The sequence below is a fragment of the Solanum lycopersicum genome, chromosome 1 (genome assembly GCF_036512215.1).
Source record: "Solanum lycopersicum chromosome 1, SLM_r2.1".
Taxonomy (NCBI): domain Eukaryota; kingdom Viridiplantae; phylum Streptophyta; class Magnoliopsida; order Solanales; family Solanaceae; genus Solanum; species Solanum lycopersicum.
This window is the reverse complement of record NC_090800.1, coordinates 20227203-20238689: the sequence shown is the minus strand read 5'-3', so window position 1 is coordinate 20238689 and position 11487 is coordinate 20227203.

The window sequence follows — 11487 nt, the reverse complement described above, 5'->3', positions numbered from 1 at the left end:
TCTCTTAAATTGGTTATATTATTGCCTAGTTTAATTTTCTCTCTGCATTCATATTTTCTAGCATCCTTGTTAATATCTTTGTATTTTTTGCTTTTGGATTGCTATGTTGGTGTGTTTTGGATTTGATGACTCTTTGTTGTGGTTAATATTCGTCGCACTCCATGTTCTTTCTTTTTTGTTGATGCTAAAGAGGGATTATGATTAAGTATTGTTGCTTAATTGTTGCTAAATGATTGCTATCATTGTCTCTCTGTTGATTTTGTTATTATGCAACTGGTGCTCTCAACATAGCAAAGAACTATCTCACATATACTCAGGGGGTGTAAGTTCAAAATCAACCCCACCAGTCAACCACCAATCACTGCATTTAGGGGGAGCAAGTCCAACATTCACTCTCTAACAGAGAAGTATTTCAACTACATATTGTCATCATCAAAAGGGGGAGAGTGTTAGTGTAAAGTTTTAATTAAACTATTTTTCAGATTATTAATCGTCATCAAAAAGGAAAGAATCAGGACAAATTGAAGAAAATCAGAAAGCTCAAATCAAGGAAGAACACAAAACAGAAAACATAGCATAAAAAAGGGAAAGAATCAATCTTGGATCCCCACAAATCAAGAGAAGATTACAAATGAAAGGATTTTGATTTGATACACAATCAATCAATGTTTCAAGAAGATATTTTTAGAATACAAAAATCATAAAAAAACAAGGAAGGAGCATATCTTGAAAACTAGCAATGAAAAACACAGCGGGTATATTCAAAAAAAATTAAATAAAAGTTGAAGATATCAAGCTTAACCTCGATCAAGAATGGTGAATATTTGAAAGACAAACTGAAGAACACAACAGCTACAAAATACAGTCAATTAAGGAAGATACAACGGCTATAATCAAACCGACATTCAAGGAACCAAGATTGGAAATCACTCTTGAGCTTTATTCTTGGGAAATTAAGATCTCTTGCCTTCTTTTCCAATGATCAAATCTGTTGTGTTTCTATATCTTGATATAAAAGTTTCAAGACTTTAGACACTATAAATGGAGGCTCAATTGACTGATGAAATAGTACAAGATGTCTAAATCAGTGAAATAAGTATTGTTTGTCAGGCTTTGGTATCAAAACAAAAAGAGTGAAATTAATCAGTGAGTATAATTTGTCTACACTCATCTCTGTACTCACACCAAAGGTTACAAGCTTGAAGAGCATACCCTTGAAACTAAATGGGACGTGACATAAGATACACATTGGATCCCAACCAGTATAAAGATTTTCTATGACAAGTATATTTCAAACTTTTAATATATAAAGACAAGGTTCCATCTTTATAGAAATTCCAACAAGTTAAAAGTTGACGCTGGAAAAATATTTTACGTACTGTTAGGATTGTTCCAACCTTGTCTACATTTAGTGAAAATCAGAGTCATCAAGGCGTAGGGAGATCTGGCAGCAATCTGGTGGAGTAAATATTAATTTGATTACATAATCAATTAAATAACTTGTTAAGGAATCCGCATGACTTTAGGGAATTGAATTTAAATAAATAGAACTCCGGCAATCGATCTTAGTGTTAAGGGTAATTTCTAGGCGTAAGGGGTTAAGAGTCTATTTTAAAATGGAGGAGTTGAATTCCTCCAGAAGTTTGTCTCACTTTTGGCTTCCATAACATGATTGTGCCGCAAAAGCAGGATGGGTGCTGCTAAGGCAGACGAGGCGGGGATCAAAATTATAGGATTTTAAGATTTTTTGAATAGGAACTCACTGTTTCAAAAGAATCGATGCAGCGGGATTTGTGTTGCAGCAGCAACATCGCTACAGCGAGATTGGTGCCACTGTAGCTTGACAGGTGGGAATAAAGCCATAAATAAAACCCCTAAACGACCTTATTTGGCACTTTTTGAACTTTAGAGATAATTAACAATATGTGGGCTATTTCAACTCGTTTTTCACTATTCTTGAAGCTAATGGTACGTTTTTCACTTCATGAGTTTACTTTTTGATCCGTAGAACTGAATAGAATGGGTCAATATTGATGGTGTCGGTTTCTTGGTAGATTTTATTATGTAATTAACTCTAATTTGATTAGTAAGGATTGTGGGTTTGATCTAAGGTTCATAGAATTATTATTATTATGGGTAATTAGCGATTTTTTGTTAATTTCCATGTTATTGTGATTAATTCTAGACGAAGAAAAAGAGAAACGAATGCGGAAAGGGAAGGAACATGTTTCTTGGGGTTTCAAACTTTTTTCAGGTGGTTGTTATGATTTATATGATGCATGCATGTTCTTGCTTAATTATGATACTTTTATGTATATGAATGTTGCAATATTGATCACACATTGTAACGAAGATAGATGAATAATATAGCCATGAAATCATGATGTAAATGTATGATCTTGATGAAATACTTGTGATTGTGATTATGATGCGTGATTAGGAAATGGTTTTCCACGTTCTGGCAAGCTAACTGGGATTGGATTGTTATATTCCGACGTAATATGTATCCAATTTCCGTGTTCCAGCGCAACAATGGTATATGATTACCATGTTCCGACAAGCTAAGTGAGATCGGGTACCACACCGGTGAACTAATAGTTTGAGTTTGGGTTTTGTGAGAGGACCAATGATGTGTAAGCATATGAAATATGTTGTTGAGTTTTCATATTCATAATGTTGTTATATATATATATATATATATATATATATATATATATATATATGCATGTTATTATAATGTTTATTCGACTTATTTCTTTTACACTAGAGGGATATTTGTGTGATCCTACCGGTACATTATAGTTGTGTACTCATTCAGCACATGCTCTTATTTTTGTTGAGTATAAATGGAATCTTCAAGTGACTATCGACATGCCTCGCTTAGGATATTATAGATTATCACATCGAATTCAAGGGTGAGCTACTTCTTCCGGGCTTCCATGGAGTTCTCTTTCAACCATGTCTACTAATTTCATATTTGGACCTTTATATTTATTTAGTTAAATAGTTCATTAGTAATGCCTAGTTTAGATTAGGTTGTTTGTTAGTAGTTTTGTTACATTAACTTTAAAGTTAAAGGTTTATCTTCAGCAAATGTTAGGTATTAGATCTTTTGTTAAGTAATGAACTTGGCTTTTATTCATTTAACTTGCTTTCATAACATAAATGTTTTAGTTTAAGAATAATTGTTTTAGTTGGATGGTAGTAGTGGTTATCCCACTAGCTTTTAAGTGTGGGTGACAATTACGATTGGTTTAGATCGTGACAATTTTGGTATGACAGCCTAGGTTTGTTGATCTCGATGTATTCTAATGAGCCTGACATTTTTACTTTTCTTCTAAAGGTTATAGGACTCTAAAAAATTTCTATTTTTCTCTTGTATCGTTCATGGTATGAGTTGATTCCAATTGGTATCTAATTTCTTTCACTTTTTTGTCTGCATATGGTTAATACTAGGTATAACGTCATTAGGCTCGTAAATCCTGTCAATACTCTAGCTAAGAAACTCGCAGCGAGAGGTCGCGATCAAGGCAGAGAGAGAGAAAGATCTAGGGGTAAGGTCGTTGGAGAGTGGGTCTTGTTGTAAATGAGGTACCGATTAACAATGTTACGGTGAATGAGAACTCTTCGGTACACAATGAAGAGATAGAAGAGGAAATTGAGATTCAGGATGTTGAGGAGGTTTAACAAGAGGAAGGAGTGCCCGCTGAAATGATCGGCATCCCTCCCATCGATCTGGTGTTATCTCAATAGATTATATAATTCTTGACAGGATGGGCTTGTCTTGGAATTCTTCAACCCACTCAAGTCCCTACTAACCCTCTAATAGCTAGGAATGCACCCTCGATGCGTGAAGCGGAAGGTAACGATGCCTTCTTTTATCAAGTGTTGCTATCGGTGATGTTTTGTAATGAGCATGATATGTTGACAAAGTTCTATAAACTCAAGCCTCTGGTACTTCATGGTTCTGATATTGAAGATGCTTATGAGTTCATCTTGGATTGTTATGGGAGGATTCATAAGTTGGGTATTGTTCACCAACATGGGGTGGAGTTCGTCTCCTTTAAACTACAAGGTGAGTCCATGCAATAGTTGAGAGGTTACATGGAATAAAGATCTTCAACCTTACCTCCACTTAGTTGGACCAAATTACATGCCTTGTTAATAGAGAAGTATGTACCTAGGACTTTGAGAGACCACAAAAAGGATGAGTTTATGGCTTTGGAGCAAGGCGGTATTTCTGTGGCTTCTTATGAGGCCAAGTTTCATTCTTTATTTAAATATGTTACACAGTTGGTTAATACTGAGGAGGAGAGGATCTGATTATATATTGGAGGTTTGAATTATGAGTTGCAAGTTTTATCTGTTGACATGACTTCTATATGGAAGAGTTACAATGAGGTCACAAATTATGTTAAAAAAGTGGAGGGGGTGAGGCGAGACGGTCAAGACAAGGCATTGGCCAAGAGGGCCAAGTCTAGAAATTCTCAGGGATTCTAGAGGATCTGGTTTATCGATGCTCGTAGCCAAACCAATTCAATCTTTCTTGCCCAACTCGACATGTAACTATTTGGGGACTCCATATAATAATTTCAAAGAGAGTTAGAGTATGGTACATGCGATAGTTAACATACCTTCCGGTTATCATATTTGTTTTAATTGAGGGGAAATTGGACACATTAGGAGAGATTGTCCACACTCGCACATGTTCGAGTAAGGAAAGCAACCTTCTCGAGCAATGGTACCCGTGGAAAATGGCAATAATTATAGAGGACGTGCACAAGGGGGTGAGGAAGTTACCAACGAGGCCATGAAGGTAGAGGAATGGGTACTAGATGTAGACGTAATCTTACACCAAGCAGAGAGGTAGCTCGTGTTGATAATAAGGCTCAACGCTATGCTTTTTCGGGAAAGAATGAGGTAGAGACATCTAATGTGATGATCACAGGTACTATTCTTGTGTATGATTGAATGGATAATATGATATCTAATTAGGGTTCCACTTATTCTTATGTGTCTATTAGATTTACCTCTTATTTCGAGATGTTGTGTAATGTCTTTCATGCCCCTATTTGTATTTCTACTCTCTTTGAAAAGTTAGTTGTAGTTACCCACCTCTATCATGCTTGCGCTATTTTATTCATGGGATTTCGTACTTTGATTGATTTGGTATTAATTTTGTTTGAAATAGCTAGGACTTTTGGGACATGTGGTATCAAAAGAAGGGTTAAAGCTAGATCCCCAAAAGATTGAAGTAGTTATGAATTGGGTACAGCTTGGTACACTTGCATAAATTAGAAGTTACATGGGAATCGCTAATTATTATCGTTGTTTTGTTAAGAATTTTTCTTCAATTGATACTCACTTAAAAGATTTGAAAAAAAAGGAGGTACCATTTGAATGGATTGAGGGATGTGAGTAGATCTTCCAAAAGCTTAAGACTCTTTTGACCATTGGACCTATTATAGCATTACAGATTGACGGTAAAGACTTCATTGTTTATTCTGATGCTTCACATTCTGGGATGGGTGTTGTGTTGATGCAATATAAGAATTTCATAGCTTATGTCTTCGTCCAATTGAAGGTGCATGAGAGGAATTATCCCAATCGTGATCTGGCGTTAGTGGCGGTGGTGTTTTCTCTTAAGATGTTGGCATTAAGGATAGTTTTTAGGCATAATGGCTTAAGAGTGTGTAGTCAAATGGAGGAATCGAATTTCTCAGAAAAGGTTCTGACTCAATTTTGGTCGATGTAGCACGATTTTTGCCACTAGAGTGATGCCGCTAGAGAGGGATAGACTTAACTATAGCGGACGAGGCGGGTATTGAAATTATACGATTTTGGGATTTTTCATATGAGAGATCAATGGATCCAAAAGTGTCTCTGCATGGGATGGGTGCCTCTATAGCGAGATAGTCATGAATAAAGTCGTAAATAAAACTACTGAAGGACCTTATTAGTCATTTTTAGAGTTTTAGAGCTAAAGAATGACCCTCGAGCTATTCCAACTCATTTTTCACAATTTTTGAAGCTAAAGGTGAGCTTTTCACTCACTGAGGTCACTTTTGAATCCATAGAACGTAATAAAATGGATCAATATTTATGGGTAAGGGTTTCCATATAAATTCTATGGTGTAATTAACACTAATTTGATTAGTGGGGATCATGGGTTTTTTATCTAGGGTCCATAGAATTGTTAGTTTTCTGGGTAATTAGTGATTGATTTTTGATTCCCGTGTTATGTGATTAATTGTAGACAAAGAACAAGAGGAACAAATTTGGAAACGAAAGGATCAAGTTTCTTAGGGTTTCAATCTTGTTTAGAGATAGGTGATGGTTGTGATTTCATAATTTGTGTAATGTATGCATGTTGTTGCTTCATTATGATACCTTTATGTATATAAGTGTCGCAATATTAATCATGTCATTGTAATAGAGATCGATGATTAATATAGCAATGAAATCATTATGTAAATGTGTGATCTTAATGATGTACTTGTGATTGTGATTTTGGTGCGTGATTGGGGATCAGATTACCACATTCCTACAAGCTAACTTGGATCGGATTTCCATTTTTTGGCATAATATTGGATAGTGTTGTGACTTTTTGGCACAAAAATGGTATCGGATTACCACGTTCCAACAAACTAACTTGGATTGTGTACAACACTGGCGCACTAACACTTTGAGTTTGGGTTTCGTGAGAGGACTAATGATGTGTAAGTATGTGAAATGTGTTGTTGAGTTGTCATGTTGATAATGTTGTTATATTGGTATATATGCATGTGATTATAATGTTTGTTCGGCTTGTTTATATTGCACTTTTGGGATAGCCACGTGATCCTACAAGTACACGGTGGTTGTGTACTACTTCTACACTTGCTTTTATTTTTGTTGTGGATAGAGCATCTTCAAGCGGCTATTGATAAACTTCGCTTAGGAGATTAGAGATTATCGCATCAACTTCAAGCGTGAGCTGCTTATTCCTAGTTTTCATGGAGTTCTCTTTCCTCAATGTCCACCAATTTTAGACTTAGACCTTTATTTTTAGTAAGTAGATTAGTTCATTAGTAATACCTTTTTTAGATTTGGTTGTTCATTAGTAGTTTTGGTACATTGACTTTCAGGTTCTTGGTTTACCTTTCGCAAAAGTTAGTTAGTGATGTTTTGTTTAGTAATGAACTTTGGTTCTAGTCCTTTGACTTGCTTTTATAACTTAAATGCATTAGTTTTAGAATGATTGCTTTAGTTGGATGATGGTAGTGTTTCTCCCACCGTTTTGTAAGTGTGGATGCAATCACGAAGGATTTGGGTCATGACATAATAATACTTCTTTGCTTGCTACAGTTGACTAAGACACACCTTAAGTCGACTACTCAAGAAGGAAAAAAAACAGCAATTCAGCCCCCCCCCCCCCATCTTGCACTTTCAAATTTATTCAGCACACAATAAAAAAATTCATATATGGATGAAAATAAATTAGCATTTCATTGGTAAAGAAAGGACCTTCATTGCTGATTTTTTTAGAGAAAAAATATTACTGCCAATCACGTGAATATACAACTTTTGATATTAGAAGTTATATGAAGGACAAAATAAATAATTGTATGAAGGACAAAATAAAAGAGACGCCAAGAGGATAGAGTTGAAGATTGAAAAAAAATTGTAAAGGAATACTAGGAAGGACTATTATTCTTAGAAAGAAAAAACAAAAGCAATACTCTTTCAAGTAAAGAAAAGATTTAGGCTTCGTTTTAAATAAAATTTATCAAAAATATATTAAATCTGTAATTATAAAACTATTATGTAAAATAAATAATAAAGTATTAATCGACAAATGTATTTTTGTTGTAACAGTTGTGATACTTACTCAAATAATTAGAGTATCTTTTTTTACTTTTAACGACTAATTGAATTTATTATTTTAAAAGTCAGTTTTTAACATATATTTATCAAAAGAAAAGTAAGTAATCAATTTACATAAGGTGTTGTTCAAGTAATAAAAATGCACTAAATGCGGTGAATCTAAAAAATTTGATAGACCTCACACAGTTTACTAGCGTAACGAACGGTTTAATCATTATATAAATGTCGATGGGGAAAAATTGGGGTCGGAAAAACTTTTTCGTAGTATTAGGATTTTCCCAACCTTGTCAAGATTTAGGGGAAATTGGAGTCATCTAAGGGCAGAGAAATCTGGTAGCAATCGGTGGAGTAAATGTGGATTTAAATAGATAAATGTATAGATAACTCGTTAATGAATTCATACTACTTTAGGACATCAAATTTGGATAAGTAGATCATTGGGAATGGACTTTGGTGTTAAGGGAACTTTCTTAGCATAGTAGGCTAAGAGTATGTTGTGAAAGGTGGAAATGAAAAATATATTATAATCTCATTGCGTAACTTTGTGCTACTTTAGAAGGATTTTTGCCATTGTAATGACGTCGCTACAGCGGGAGGGGTCCCCTGTAGCGGATGAGGGGGAGATGGAATCAAAGGATTTTTGGATTTCTCGAGGCAAAGCTCACTATTTCACTTTGTGCCACTGCAGCAGGATTAGTACTGTTGTAGCGGGATTACGGATTTTTAAATCATAAATAAAACCCTTAGACTACCTTATTTTGTATTTTTCAACTTTTTGAGTGGTGAAATGACCCCTGGACTATTCCAACTCTTTTTCTACTATTCTTGAAGTTATATGTAAGCTTTTCACTCTGTGAATTCATTTTTTAATCCGTACAATGTTTTAGAATAGGTCAATATTGATAGGAAAGAATTTCTTAAACAATCCTATGGTGGAATTAACCCTAAATTGACTAGTTACGGTCATGGGTTTGAACTAGGGTTCATAGTTTGTTATTATTCCAAAAAAATAGTGGTTAATTATTGATTGTCGTATATAAATTCTTCTATGTAGGCCACGAAGAAGCGGAGCGAATAAAGAAAGGGAAGGTTCAAGTTGTCTAGCATTTCAAGCTTGTTTCGATGTAGGTGATGGCTGTGATTCTACGATTGTGTGATATACACTTGGTTTGCTATTTTTTGATACTTGTATATGTATGCATGTTCCAATATTGATCATAGATGTTGAATGTGATATATGAATATCAATAACATGATATTATGACTTGAATGGGCGATCTTGATTTGTTATTGTGGTGTATGATTTAGATCGGTTGTTCTGTCACTAACTGGGACCGGTTGCCACGTTCCTGCAAAAAAATGGGATAGGTTGCCATGTTCCAACATAAAAATGAGATTGCATTGCCACGTTCCTGCATGCTAACAATTTCACTTTGGCTTCCGTGAGAGGACCAACTATGTGATGAAGCATTTGTATTGTGGTGTTGATTCTTATGATAGTATTGAATATGTTGATATCTATGCATCTGTTATAATGTTGTAATTGCTTGTTTATTTTACACTAGTGGAATAGCCACGTGATCCTACCAGTACACGGTGGTTGTGTACATATTCTGCACTTGATCTTATTTTTGTTGAGTGCAGGTAATCTTCACACAACTTTTGACAAACCTCACTTAAGAGATCGGTGATCGCTTCAAGTTCAAGGGTGAGCCACATCGTTTGGGCTGCCATGAAATTATCTTTTGTCTATGTCAACTATTTTTGGACCTAGACCTTGGTTTAGTTAGTTCGATAGTTCACTATAATTTTTTGTTAGACTTGGTTCTCGTTTCTTGTTTTGGTACATACACTCTCAGATTCTAGGTTTATGTTCTGCATTGTTAGTTAGTTATTTGATCTTTATTTAGTAATGAAATCCATAACTTAAATTCCTTAGTTTCTAGATTTATTACTTAGGTTGGTTGTTAGTACTGTTTCTCCCACCGAGTAGTAGTGTGTGTGTCAATTACGATGGTTTGGGTCATGAAAAAGTGCTATCATAGCCTAGTGTGTTGTTCTTGATACATTGAAAAAAGTCTAATAGAGTTTTGTGGAACAGCACGGGGATGCATATACTTTTCCTAAAGAGGTTATAGGACTTTAGGAAATCTCCATTTTCTCTTGTCTCCTTCGTGCTATGACTTAGTTCCAATTGGTATCTGGCGATTCAAATTGGTATCTAATTTCTTTCACTTTTCTATTCGAAGATGGTTAATACTAGGTATAACGGTGTTAGGGTTGTCGTTCCTGCTAATCCTCCAACTGAAGAACCTGCAGCCACAGATCGCGATCAAGGTAGAGATAGAGGAAAAGCTAGGGTTAGAGGCCGTGGAAAAGTTGCACGTCTTGTGGATGAGGTGTAGATTAATAATGTCACGGTAAACGAGAACTCTCTGGCACATGATCATGTTTTAGAAGAGCAAGACGATATATAGAATAAAAAGGAGGTTGAAAATGAGGAATTAGTGCATGTTGAAGCTACAGGATTCCCTCCCATTGATGTGGTGTTAGCTCAACATATCAAGTCATTTTTGAAAGGGTTGGCTGGTCCTAGGATTGTTCCACCTACTCAAGTTCCTGCAAATTCTCCCGTTGCTAACACGGTACCCAATTTGATTGGAGAGGTAGGTAATGATGATTTCTTTTGCCCTTTGTTGGGCTCGGTGATGACCAGTAACGAGCATGATATGATTACAACGTTTTGGAAGCTCAAGGCCCCAGTATTTCATGGATCAGAGACAGAGGATGCTTACGAGTTCATATTGGATTGTTACGAGAGGTTGCATAGGTTGGATATTATTCATCAAGATGGGGTTGGGTTCGTGTCTTTTCAACTTCAATGTGAGGCGAAACAATGGTGGATAGCTTATATGAAATGCAGAGCCTCCACATTACCTCCACTTACTTGGAACCAACTTTATGTCGTATTCTTAAAGAGGTATGCGCCTAGGATTTTCAGAGATCACAAAAAGGATGAGTTTGTAGCAGTAGAATAGGGTAGTATGTTTTGTGGCTGCCTATGAAACCAAGTTCCATGTTTTATATATTTATATTCTATCCAATTGTTTACCACTGAAGAAGAGAGGATCCAGTTATTTGTTAGAGGTTTGGATTCTGAGCTACAAGTTTTATATGTTAACATGACTTCTATAGGAAGGAGCTGCAATGAAGTGATTGATTATGTCAAAAAGGTGGAAGGGGTGAATCAAGACAATGAAGCTAGGGCATAGTCTGTGAGGTTCAAGAGTTGTGCAAATTTTCAGGGCTCCTATGCTAGAGGATCCGGTCGACCTACCCTCGCGTCCAAGCTAATTCAGTTTGTCATGCCCGCCTATACTGAAAACTATTTGGAGACTCCTTCTAATAATCTTTTAGTTGATCAGACTGTTGGGCACGTGGAGGAAGCAAAGCATATGGAGGCCACACTTGCTTTAGATTTGGAGAAACTTAACAGATGTTGAAGAATTTCTCATAGCCATGTTTGCTTGAGTCCGGACAACATCCTTCTCAAGCAACTGTACCCATCTGAAATGGTAATAATGGTAGGGGACATCCCCAAGTAGTATGAGGAGGAAATTA